Source organism: Tupaia chinensis, unplaced genomic scaffold, assembly GCF_000334495.1.
Source record: "Tupaia chinensis unplaced genomic scaffold, TupChi_1.0 Scaffold143746_1, whole genome shotgun sequence".
Taxonomy (NCBI): Eukaryota; Metazoa; Chordata; class Mammalia; order Scandentia; family Tupaiidae; genus Tupaia; species Tupaia belangeri.
The window spans coordinates 398,880-412,608 of record NW_006203595.1 but is presented as its reverse complement, the minus strand read 5'-3'; the positions used below and the strand labels follow the sequence as shown (position 1 = coordinate 412,608).

General features: G+C 42.7%; 1 protein-coding gene across 1 annotated transcript in view; it reads right to left on the bottom strand.

The window, feature by feature from the left end:
- The window catches only part of TMEM35A (transmembrane protein 35A), an 18,627-nt gene that overhangs the window by 2,775 nt on the left and 2,123 nt on the right, over window positions 1–13,729 (bottom strand). The gene's annotated exons all lie outside the window — the stretch shown is intronic.

Below are 13,729 nucleotides of genomic sequence, written 5' to 3'. Positions count from 1 at the left end.
CAAGCCTCCAGGTCCAGGACTTAAACCACAGAGTTGGCCATGTGGGATCCAGCACCTTAACCACCATAACCTGCTGGCCCCCAATTTTTTTAAAATCATAAACAAAAATAAAATAAAATAAAATTCACTGGACTCAAAAAAATTATTACATATTGGTCCCATTCACATTTCCAGTGCCTACCTTGTCCAAACCTAAGGAAAATAAAATAAGGCAAAGCACAGTATGACAAAGCCTCACTAATTTGGACTTCCATAATTTGGAACCTGTGATAATTTGAAAAAGAGCTGGAGTTTATGTTTTTGGAATCTATGAGAACAAAAAAGGTTTTCTGAGCAAATAGAAAAATTAAGATGTACGTAAATGTTAGTCCCTTATATATCTTGAAAATATAGTATGACAAAATCATTCTCACACTCATTGAGATAAATCCCCAGACGTTTACAAGACACTATTTTCCTTAGCCTAGTTTAAGTTCGTTAATTTTTTTTAATTAGAGGTTTGTGCTATAGTGTGCTTGCACTCACCAGAGAGACAGAGATACACAGAAAGCGAGAAATCCCCCCCTGGGGGGTGGGATGGCCACACCACAATTCCTTCTCCTCCATTCACCTCTCAGGATTTTGGGCACACACACCCCCAGCATGAGCTTTAAGCCATCGGGTCCAGACTCAAACCGCAGTTGACATCCAGCGATGTAACCATTATGCCATCTGCTGGTCCCCAAGTTTATTAATTTTAATTCAACAAATATTATTGAACATCTACTATGGGTTACAATTAGAAATACAGAGATGATAAGAGAGTGTCAAGAACCTTTCAGTCTACTAGGGGAATATAGATTGGTAAACATTAGAAAACAGCATGGTTACTGTATGAGTCTCAATGGTAGGCCAAAGGGAAACATGATAGGATAGAGAAGTGAGTTACTGGATATACTACAAAGTAATAGAATTATATTGGTCTCAGAGTAATAGATCATTCATATTTTTCACTCTTCAAATTGGCCTGATCCTTATTTTGGAATAAATTGACCATATTTTATCAAGTGTCTTATTGTTTTGAGCCACTGCTTTGTTTTCATTAAGTATCCATTCATTCATTCATCCAGTATTTATTAAGTGTATCCTTATGCTAGGCACTGTACTATGTTACTCTAAATAGAAAGATCAGTCTTTTTCAAAGGCCCTGCCTTCCTGAAGCATGAAGTTTACAAGAGAAAGAGCAGGTGCATAAATACCTAAGTATAATAAAGTGCTGCGAGTGCTGGATAAAATTACGTAGTGGATAGAGTGGAGGCACACTGCAGGGAGTGGTTAAAACTCCCCAAATGGTGACCAAAATTCAGGAGTAGAACCTTAAAAGAGGAGCATTGTTTGAAAGATCAGTAAAGGATGGGCATTGCAGACAGAGGAAGCTTGATGAGCAAAGACCCTGAAGCACAAAATAGACTAGTATGTTGCAAATACTGCCTCAGTTCAGCATAGGATTGGGGAAGGGAGGAAGGGGGTGATAGATATGAATCATCATGGAGAACGGTATCTGTTGTGCTTTGTTTTAAAAGCCAGGGAGAGTAACATAACCAGTTTGCTTTTCAGGAAGGACCTTCAGAAAATAGTGTGGAATATGAGTCAGGAGAGGTATGCCTGGAAACAAGGAGATCAGGGGAAAGTCCTGGACTAGCATTAACATTGAGGATGCTTTGAAAGCAAAATAAACAGACCGTGGATGTGGTACTGAGGAAAAGGGAAGAGTCAAGAAAGATTTTTAGGTCTCTGGCTTTGCCTGGAGAGAAAGGAGTTACCATCCTCAAAAGATGTGAATATATCAGGAGGAGCAGACTGGGTGTGGGGCAGAGTAGGAAGGAATGAGGAACTCTACTTGGGGGTTTGTTTCAGTTGAGTTATCTCCAAGACATCCAAGTGGGGATGCATGGTAGACAGGTCAATAAGTGAAGTCTGGGCTGTAGATAGAGAATTGAACAGTCATCAGTACGTACAGGGAGGGTACTTACAATGGGGAAAACTATGTAGCTGGCATTTAAGAAATGGGCAAAAAAGGGGTCAGCATGGAAGCAAGGGCAACTGGATTCCCACATGGCCAGCTGCAGTTTGAGACTCGGACCTGGTGACTTGAAAAATCACACCTGGTGCGTGTTGTGTGTGCATGCCCAAATTCCTGGGAGGAAAATGGAGGAGAAGGGATTGTGGTGTGGCCATCCACCCTAGGGGGTGACTTCTCACTTTCCCTCTGTATGGCTGTCTCCTTTCTGGTGAGTGTATGTGTCCTACGACAAACAAACAAACAAACAAACAGAGAGTCCACAAAGCAGATAGAAAAAGTATGGTCAGAAAAACAGAAGGAAGGACCAGCAGTTAGCATAATGGCTATGTCATTGAACTCCCATGTAGTCGACCGCGGTTTGAGTCCTGGACCCGGTGGCTTAAACTCACGCTGGGCGCATGTGCGTGTGTGCCCAAGATCCCGAGAAGAGAATGGAGGAGAAGGATTGTGGTGTGGCCATCCCCCCTGGGGGTTGATTTCTCACTTTCTGTCTCTCTGTCTCTCTATGTCTTTCTGTCGAGCCCACGTGCCCTATAGAAAAAAAAACTCTCCAAAAAAAAAAAAGGAAACCAGGAGAAGAGATGGGGTCATGGAGGCAAAGAGGAGTTTCAAGCAGAGAATAATCAAAAGCGCCAGATGCAAGACAAGTTATAAGAATCAGGCAGGCAGAAAGCCAACTTGACCTCTCAGAAGCATCTGGCACTTAGAACAGTGTTCACACACTCTAGGTTTGGAACAAATTGTTAAGTCATTTCTCCCACTTCTGGACCAGTGAATGCACCTTTATTTCATAGATTAATTATTTTGAGTGGCACAAGATAATCCTCTATGAAAACTGTTAAAAAATTGAAGGTTTAGAGGAAAAAACATGGGTTTGGAGCAAAGCAGACTTGGCGTCAAATCACAGCTCTGCCACTTTCTGGTTGGGTGTCTATGAGCAAATTATTTGACTTGCTCGAGCCTCATTTTCCTGATCAGGGAGGAGACTAAAGTGAAGTAAGTGAGGCTCCTTGCCTTAGATGCTAAATTTAAGAGGGCACCAAAAATACTCATTAATCAAGATCAATAATATCCATGATGAACAAAATATGAAAATGTTAAGGAACGACAAACTCTTTGTACTTGCACAACCCTGCCTCACTCACCTCTGCCTAATTCCCATCTTGTCAGGCTGTCTTTTTTTTTTATTCAACTGATTTAGTTTCCTTTTACTCTTTTTTTTTTCCTCCTTTTCGAGAAGTTTTTGCTATAGGGCACGTGCACTCACCAGAAAGAGACAGAGAGAGAGACAGAAAGCGAGAAATCACCCCCGGGGGAATGGCCATGCTGCAATCCGTTCTCCTCCATTTTCCTCCCAGGATCTTGAGCACACTTGCATACCCGCCTTGCATGAGTTTAAACTACCAGGTCCGGGACTCGAACCGTGGTCAACTACATGGGAGTTCAGCGACATAGCCATTACACTAACTGCTGGTCCCGGTTTCCTTTTACTCTTTTGGTAATCTCTTCCAGAGCTAACCACTTCCACTGCAGGTAATGAAAAGGCTTCAATTGTTGGCACAGCGATGAGCATGGTCTTTCCCTTTAACTGCAACTCAGAATTAAAATTTTTGATTCTTGTTTTTAATAGTCCAGTCCCAGAAGTAGTTTTCACTAGAAGTTATATGAAGACAATCTTATGCTTTCTAGTAGTGGTTTATAACTGGGCTCTGGCTTCTTCAGGAACACTACAGGATGGATTTAGTTTAAATGAATTAAACTCACAAGCATTCTCTCAAATGAGTTTAAATGCATTTTATTTTTAGAAAACCTATATGACATGTTTTTTACATAAAAACAATGCTTCCACTCTAAATAAATCATGCAATAAATGAATAGCTCAAGATAACATCCGTTCCATTTGTCTTTTTAAAAAATTTTACTTCATCCTGGTCCCTACCCTGTTCCCGAGCATATAAGGAAATACAAAGTCAGGACCAGCAGTTGGCATAATGGCTACATCGCTGGACTCCCATGTAGTCGACCGCGGTTTGAGTCCCGGACCCGGTGGCTTAAACTCATGCAAGGCACATGTGCGTGAGTGCCCAAGATCCCGAGAGGAGAATGGAGGAGAAGGGACTGCGGCGTGACCATCCCCCCTGGGGGGCGATTTCTCGCTTTCTGTCTCTCTGTTGAGTGCACATGCCCTATAGCAAAAACCTCCCCCGCCCCCAAAAATATAAAAACAACAACAAGAAGAAAGAAATACAAAGTGTTAGGTGTTCTTTCTGCATCTCCTCATCTCATGTTAAGTCAGGGACTTTTCAGAAAGAAAGTAAGTGGGAGGTTTATGCCTGTGATACCAGGAGGCTAAGACAAGAGGATCACAAGCTAAAGGCTGGCCTGGGCAACATAGCAAGACTCTGTCTAAAACAAAAACAGGACTAGCCCATGGTGTGATGATCAAGGGAGCAGGATCCCACATGGTCAACCACATGTTTCAAGTCCCCAACCTGGAGGTTTCAAAAATCACATCAGGTGCACGTGTGTGTGTGTGCGCGCGCACACACACACACACACACACACACACACACATGCCTAAGGTGCTGAAAGGAAGGAGACATGGAGAAAAAGGGATGTGCTGTCGCTAAGCTCTATGGTGTGTGTGGGGTCCTTTCTCACTTTCCTTCCTCTCTTCTGCCCTCAGGAGCCAACTGAGTGCCTTCTGGGAACATGTTAAAACTTTTTTTTTTTTTGAGAGGTTTTTGCTATAGGGCGCGTGCGCTCACCAGACAGACAGAGAGAGACATAGAGACAGAAAGCGAGAAATCACCCACTGGGGGGGATGGCCATGCCGCAATCCCTTCTCCTCCATTCTCCTCTCGGGATCTTGGGCATGCACGCACATGTGCCCGGCATGAGTTCTAAGCCACCGGGTCCGAGATGCGAACTGCGGTCGACTACGTGGGAATTCAGCGACATAGCCATTACGCTAACTGCTAGTTCCCAAAACATTTTTTTAAAAAATTAAACAAAATCAAAACCCTGAGGTGAACAGAGTCAGACATATTATGGAGCAGAGCTGAGCCGAAGAGTAGGGCACCAGGTGTTCTGAGAAGCTTGCCCCTTTCTTTCCTGTCACTAATACCTAACACCTGCCTTCTCTCTCCCCCTTCTGCACTCTGGTGATGGTATTAGGGAACGAAATCTAGACCTAAGAGAATTAACACCTTCTTTTTTTCTGTAGGGCACGTGTGCTCACCAGAAAAAGAGAGAGGAAAAGTGAGAAATCACCCCCTACCCCAGAGGGGATGACCACACCACAATCCCTTCTCTTCCATTCTTCTCTCATGATTTTGGGCATGCACACACACATCGCCCAGTACGATTTTCAAGCTGCGAGGTCCAGGACTTGAACCCCACAGTCAGCTATGTAGGATCCAGCCATCTTAACCTCCACATCACCTGCTGGCTCTCCTTAACACTTTTAAATAAGGACAATTTCTAATTGGGAACTCAATGTGTTTCAAGAGGCAATTCCTAAACCCTAAGGGTAAGCTTCTGACCGAAGAGCACAGGAGGCATGATGAATTTCTTAGGGTCAGTTTGGTGCCAAGTCTTCCAGATGCTGGCAGAGCGGCTTCAGAAAATGTTCCTGTTTTGGCTAGGGCCAAACAGTGATTCAGGAATAGATTCTTATCTACTATAGTGGATTATGTATCCTGGGGCCAAATTCCAGGCCTTTAAATCAAGTTCATATAACTTCAAAGACCTTTTTTTTTCCCCTCTCCATTTGGTGTAACTCTTCACCTTACATTTTCAGTTATTAAGCCAACCTCTTACTGCAGCTGTGGATATTTTTATGCACCTGTTGCCTCTTTTCTCCTTTTCTCAAGAATAAATTACATGTGGATGAGCCATTTCATCAAACATTTAGTTCAAAGCTGAGTAGGTACAGATAGGATCTATTCCCCAGGACTTCAGACAGGGGATATGTAGTGTGTCTGAGATGGAACTAAGCTTAGATGGGTCTTGATATCATGGGAAGCTCTTTACTCTTTCTCCTCCTGAGTAGTATAGAGACATCAAAAGAAACCTACAATTGCCAGCTCCATCATTATGTTTGGTCCAGGTCATCTCAATTCTAACAATAAAAGGGTCACATGCCTTGAATCTATAGCAAGGAAGTCTCTAAAGACTGACTGTGGGGCCAGCAGGTGGTGTTGTGGATTCCCACATGGTCAACCATGATTTGAGTCCCAAACCTCACAGCTTGAAAATTGCGGTGGGCATGTGTGCATGTGTGCATGCCCAAAATTCCAGGAGGAGAATGGTGGAGAAGGGGTTATGGCATGAGTATCTCCCTCAGGGAGTGATTTCTCACTGTCTTTCTGGCGAGCGCACAAACCATATGATAAAAACCTTTTTTTTTTTAATTATTTTTTGGGAGTTTTTTTCTATAGGATGTGTGCAGTCGCCAGAAAGACAGAGACAGAGAGACAGAAAGCGAGAAGTCATCCCCCCAGGGGGCATGGCCACGCCGCAATCCCTTCTCCTCCATTCTCCTCTTGGGATCTTGAGCACGCATGCACCTGTGCCCGGCATGAGTTTAAGCCACCAGGTCCGGGACTTGAACCACGGTCGACTACATGGGAGTCCAGTGACATAGCCATTACGCTAACTGCTGGTCCCTCAAATCTTTTCGATCAAAGTCAATTATCCAGCAATATCCTTGGACTATTTTTTAAGGGTGCATTTGCTCACAGCAGGGGTTGGGAGGTAGAGAGAAATCACTCCACAGGGGGATGGCCATGCCACAGTCCCTTCTCTATTCTTCTCTCAGGATTTTAGCCATACACACACACAACACACACACACACACAGCATGACTTTCAAGCCACCAGGTCTGGGATTTGAACCATGGTTAGCCATGTGGGAATCCAACACCTTAACCACTACACCACCTGCTAACCTCCCTTTTTAAAGACAGAATCTTGCCATTCTGCGGTGATCCTCCTGCCTCATTCTCCCAGCTGGAAATACAGCACACGCCATCATGCCAGCTCTTTTTCAAACAAGGTCTTGCTATGTTCCCCAGGCCAGCCTTGAGCTTGTGGTCCTCCAGCCTCAGCCTCCCCTAGCTGCTGGGATTACAGATGCTTGCCATCACACCCAGTCTTCAAGTTGGACCAGGAATTGAACCTGGGTCTCAGCCTCTAGGGCGCAGTGCATTAACAGCAGGCTGGGCCTTAGAAATCTTAAAATAAGCTAAATTCCAATTTTAGTTTTGTCCCAAAGTTACTTGGAGAAAATTACTAAGTATTTTATTACCTCAGTTTCCCCTTCTGTAAATAAAATAGGAATTTTGCAAATTCAGTCGAATAATCACAGCATCAACCAAAAGACACACAAACATTTTATCATTAATGAACCAGAATTAGAAATCCATAGGATTGCAAGCCACAGTAATTATTACTTTTTTTTGGGATGTTTTTCTATAGGGTGCATGTGCTCACCAGAGAGACAGAGAGAGACAAAGAGATAGAAAGCGAGAAATCACTCCCCAGGGGGGGATGGCCACGCCGCAATCCCTTCTCCTCCATTCTTCACTCGGGATCTTGGCCACGCACGCACACACACCTGGCATGAGTTTAAGCCACCGGGTCTGGGACTCAAACTGTGGTCAGCTACATGGGAGTTCAGCGACATAGCCATTATGTTAACTGCTGGTCCCAGTAATTATTATTTTTTAAAGAGAGATTTTTGCTGTACAGTGTGCCTCTCGCCGGAGAGACAGAGACAGAAAGCAAGAAATCACCCCCTCTGGGGATGGCCAAGCCACAATCCCTTCTCCTCAACTCTCCTCTTGGGATCTTGGGCACACATGTACATAAGCTGGGCGTGAGTTTGAAGCCACCAAGTCCGGGACTTAAACCACGGTCAACTATGTGGGAGTCAAGCAATGTAACCATTATGCCATCTGCTGTTCCCACAGTAATTATTTTAATGATAATAGCGATGAATCAAGCAGGTCCATTCTTGTGGTATGAGGACATATGATTCAGATATGAGTCAAAAGCATAAGGAGCCTTTAGTCATACTTTTTTTCTCTGTCATTTATTCTTCACAACACTCCAGGGTCCTTGATCCCACATAATTGACATTAAACTTAAAACAGCTCAGAACTATCAAATAGTATTCATCTGTGATTATAATTAACAACCCACACAAGGGCCTGGCCCCAGTTATGCACTGTACAGAGAAAACCAAATTCCATATGGCCATCTACGGTACAAGTCCTGCCCTGCTGGCTTGGAAAAAACACAGGGTGTTTAGAAAATTTTGGCATGATCAGGCCCCATGGGGGGGTGCTCTCTCTGTCTCTTCTGTCTCTCTCTCTCTGTCTCTCTCATGCACACACACCCTCGGGCATAAAATGAATGAATGAATGAATTAATTAATTAATTGAATAACCAACCTCAGGGTCAGCAGGTGGTGTGGTAGTTAAGGTGCCGGACTCCCACATGGCCAAACACAGTTTGAGTCCCAGAACTAAGTGGACTGCTTTCTCACTTTCTTTCTCTCTCTTCCTCTCTCTCTCCCTCTATTTCTCTCTCTCTCTAGTGACAACATGTGCCCTACAGCAAATGTGAAAATAAATAAATAATGAAATTAAATTTAAAAAATAACTATTAACCAACCCAAGCAACTATTAACCAACCCAAGCCAGCAGACCAAAGTGGAGACAGAGAACAAGTGCTTTGGTCTACTTTAGTTCACTTATGCCAATTAGGTGAAAGACAAAAATAATGTGATTAATATATAATATAATTCTATTTACATAACTTATATAATTAGAAGTCAGTATAGGACGGCTGGCAAGTGGTCCGGTGATTAAAGGTGCTGAACTACCACATGGCCAACTGAGGTTCAAGTCCCGGACCTGGTGGCTTGCTTTCTCACTTTCCCTCTCTCTTTCTTTGTCTCTCCTTGATCAAACTGAAAAAATAATAATAATAAATAATGTTAAATGAAATAATTCTTTAAAAAATATTAAAGTTCCCATTGAAAAAAAAAAAAAAAAGAAGAAGTCAGGATAGCAATTACCCTTGGGGAAAGTAGTAACTACCAGGGACCATGAGGAGTGTTTTGAGGTGCTGTATCTGTGCTAATTTCTTGATATTGGTGCTGGTCACACGGGCATATTCTGAAAATTCCTCAAGCTGTACACTTATGTACATATTTCAGTATATATGTTACACCTCAATAAAATTTAAAGGGGAAAAGCTATAGAAAGCAGAAGAGGACACTGACAAAAATATATTTTGGCTAGAAATTTCAGCCCGGTTGCTTATCTTAGACCATAGAGCATACAAAGGTGCTATAATTGGGGACAGCAGGTGGTGAGGTGGTTAAGGCACTGGATTCCCATTTGACTAACCACAGTTCAAGTCCTAGACCCAGCAACCTGAAAAACACACTGGTGTGTGTGCATGTACATGCCCAAAATCCCAAAGGGATTATGGGGTAGCTATCCATTTTCACTTTCTCTGGCGAGTGCACAAGACCTATAGCAAAAACAAAAACTAAAATTAAAAAAAAAAAAAAGCTGCAATTTTAATAATTCATATATGCTTTTCCTAAATCTCTGTAGAAAAAAAAAAACCCACATGTGAATGCTGGATCATTGTTTAAATGCACTAAAAAGTCACCACATATTTAATTACCAAATATGAATGATAAGTATTTTTTAAGAAATCCTATTTTCTACCATCATGTAATGTGCACCTGAAGAGGAAGCTGACAAACCTGGTCCCACTAACTAAAGTGGACCTTTCCCAGAATTGCATCTTAGGACAGAAGAGACTGGCTTCTACTGTCAGTCAAAGGTTGCTCTGAAACAGAACTCAGCTGTTGGCCATACTGCAAGACTACAAGCTTCCCGACATATGCTCCAACATGTGATTTAGCTTCTCATGGCTAGCTGTATGCACTAAGCAGTCACTTCACATCGCAGGGTCTCAGCTTCCTCTCTAAGGGAATGAACATACGGTACTACTCTCTACCTTGGAGAGTAGTCTAAGCATCAGTGAATTACTATCTTATTACCTAGTTGGAAGGCAATTAATGACAGTGATGGGAAGCATAAAAGATTACCTATGAACATTAAATAAACTGACCTAACATGTTAGAAGTGTTTCCCCAAGGTTACACAAACAGGAAGACATTAAACTCTACAGATAAGTAAATCAATCAAATCAACAAACCTTTACTATGGCAATGCAAAGAATCAGAGACTTGCCCCTTTATCCTGTTATCCTCGGAGCCAATATCCTTTGGCTTCCTTGTGACAGGATTTTGGTGCTTTCTAATGGAACCACTGCTCTAACAGACTGAATTCCAAATTTAAAGGAAGTCAATCATTGATATGTTCTCAGTCACCACACAGGAAACTGCTTAGCTGTCTCCCAATTTTATGTGAACTAATGAAGGCATTTAGTCAAGGGAGTAGGGAGTCATTTAGAACTCACGTGGGATTTAGAGTACTCCATAATGACACTTGCTAAATCTGGTGGGGGTACGGGACAATGCACACCACACAGGCTATTCAGAGATGAATCTGGAAGTTCTGCATGGGACCCACTGTGTTTTACACAGCACCAAGTATGGGTTTTTCAACATTAGCTGATTGTATAAAGGTCTGTTCACCAGGGTACATTTAAATAGCACCTTGTTCTTCTAAATTAAATGCTTGATTTCCATCCCTTAAGCTGCCTATTCAAATTAGTTGGGAAACCACAGCATAAAATAGAATCAATTATCCTAATCACCTCACACAGAGCATTTCTTGAACATTGACCATAGCAAACACTACACCATATACTTTCATATGTAAACTCAGTTAATATTTACAACCTTCAAAAGTATATTTTATTATCTCCAATTTTATGAATAAGGAAACTGAGACACTAAGAGTGTCAGGATCCAAACCTAGGCCTGTATGACTTCAAAACTTGCACCTTTTTCAGTAGCTTTTTCCAGTATAGACAGGAGAAAAGTTCATAGACATTTGGTTTTTAGCATGATTCTCTATGGAGGAGATAACAACTACACATAACAATAATTGTTTTAGAACGAGAGAAAGAAAATGTTGGTAGGAAAAAAACAAAAAATAAACGAATAAATCATTTAAATTCAGAAATTGGCTTTGAAGTACAACAAAATCTCAAAATATAAATGAGGCGGTCAAACTGGTACGAAAAAGAAAGAAGAATGTGCCAGATATTTTCAAGAATCAGTTGTAGATTCCGATCTCATAAAAACCCAATAGTATGTACTCTGTTTCTAATCTCTGCTCCAACAACTGCTTACCCTATGACCTTGGGTAAGTCATTAATCTTGCTCTGCTTCAGTTTCTTTATCAATAAGAATAACTAATAATAGAGGTCTTTCTCACAAAGATGATTCAAAGAAGAAATCATCTTCAAACAACAGCAATAAGACTTTGAGATCTTATATATTTTTTTAAATACCACTGCAGTCAATACTTGACTAAACCCATCGATGCAGAGGAATCACTCTTAAATGGAAAATGGAAAATCCCAGATAACCATCCCATCTGATCTTGGGTTGGATATCTGAGGAACTGATTCCCTTGTAAGAAGCAAGAAATGGCTCCAGATCTGCATAACCAAGAGCCAACTAGAGAAATTTGAAGAGTGGTAACCAGCCAAAGCAATGCTACAATGACTCATTCATTCACCCATCCATTCCACAAATATATATTGAGTGGCTTCTTTTTACTAGAACTGAATGCCCCTCTGGCTTTCCTGTGGGTTCAAGAATAACGCTGGGCTAAGCCCAGGCACTATACAGTGGGCCTTATGCCAGAGAGCCATCTCCAGCCCATGGCCTGATGCTCAACACAAGAAGGGACCGTGGAAAAGGGCAGTCTGAAAATCCTCTTCAAGCTTTGTACCATGATGACATCTACCTTCCGATTGATAGTCTTTCCATTCCCTCCAGATGCCTCTGAGCACAGACGCACATAAGTGTGTGAACACACACATACACAGAAAGGTTCTACATTGCTGTTTTAGATTATACCTCTTTAAATATGTTCTTATGTATAATATAAAATCTCTCTATCTAGTTCTCAAGCTTTTCATTAGGCTGCAATAAACAGTTTCAATCCCTAGGAAGAAATCAACTGTAAACCCATTTGTGGCCGGTCCTCCTCGTAAGCTCCTGCCAAGCTGGTAGGAAGCTTCCCGGTGACTCCATCTTAGTTGGATTGCCTGCAGAGCCTAATACTGTACTTAGGGCACAGCTTAAGGGGGACCTCTACAGCAGCTGAGCAGGGTCTGGAGGGCAGGGAGTATTCTGAAGAAGGGTACTATAGCCCTAAATAGAGAGAACGCTTAAAAATACCCACGGTGCACGCACGCACGCGCGCACGCACACGCACACACACGCACACACACACACATACATAAATATAGGTACATAGCAAAAGTAAAACAAGAGCATAGTCATTTATTTATAATCTAACACCAAACTACTACCACCAAGATAAAAATACAGTGGCATTTCCCTTCCACCCTGTCCTTCTGCCCCAACCTCATCAAACCCTTGGAAGCTTCTGCTACCCTACCCCACCCCTTCTCTCCGTAATGCAGGCTGCCTTGGATACTCATTTTGACCTGATTTCAATTCCATCTGGCCAGACATGCTGGGAGGAGGGGAGGGGAGAAGGAGAAGCACATTAGGATTTGCCACTGGGGCTAGACCTAAGCCCTTTAGTCCTAGCCACCCTCCCGCTCCCCAGAGTGACCCTGTGGGGAGGAAGAAATGGAAAGCTCCAACTCAAATCCTGAGACAGAAATCAGAGCTGCCTGCAAACATTTTCTGAGCATCTAGTCTTCCAGTCTCCATCCATTTGCGGCTTCCATTGAGGGACCCTGGAAAGCTCTGCAGTGGCTTCAGGGTAGCTATTAATTCCTCTAAATATGTGAGGCTATTCCTCCCAGCCTCACTCCTAACAGGGAGTCCCTCTTGTCTCTTTTCTCTAAGCTCCTTCCTTTCTTGACCTTGAGAGTTCAGTATTGTGCTCCCTCCCATTACTGGCAGTCTGGCAAAGGCTTCCAGAAGCAGGTTCCCTTCAGCTGGGGTGGAGAAAGGAAGAGGCAAAGTGACAGGGGGAGAGGCGAGAGACGGAAAGTGCTGGAAACATCCCTTGCCATCTCCTAGTACTCCACAGCTTAAGAGCAAGTCCTCATCACACCCAACTGGGGAAATCAGCCCAGCCCCCAGGTTGCAGAGGAGATGTTTTGGCCAGTCACCTTCGGTGATAGCAACTCTGCAGATGGGAAAACCTGCAGAGGGCCTGGCCCTAGGCATCTACGGGAGATAAGGTGGGGATTATGGACTGCTTTGCAAGAGAGAAAAGCAGACTTTGTAGATTTCCTAGATTAGCCTACACACGAAACAAAATAAAATATATATATATATATCCAGCTCTCTTCTCTTGAGAGGAGGGGAAGAAGCAGGAGCCCAGTGACCTTTATTTGGGCCAACACGGCTTTGTCTTAAGATCCCCATACATACCCAGGTGACTAGAGGAATACTATCAAGCTCTCCACCTGGGATGAGGAATACCTAGCCAGCTCCTATTAATTTTTTGTTTTA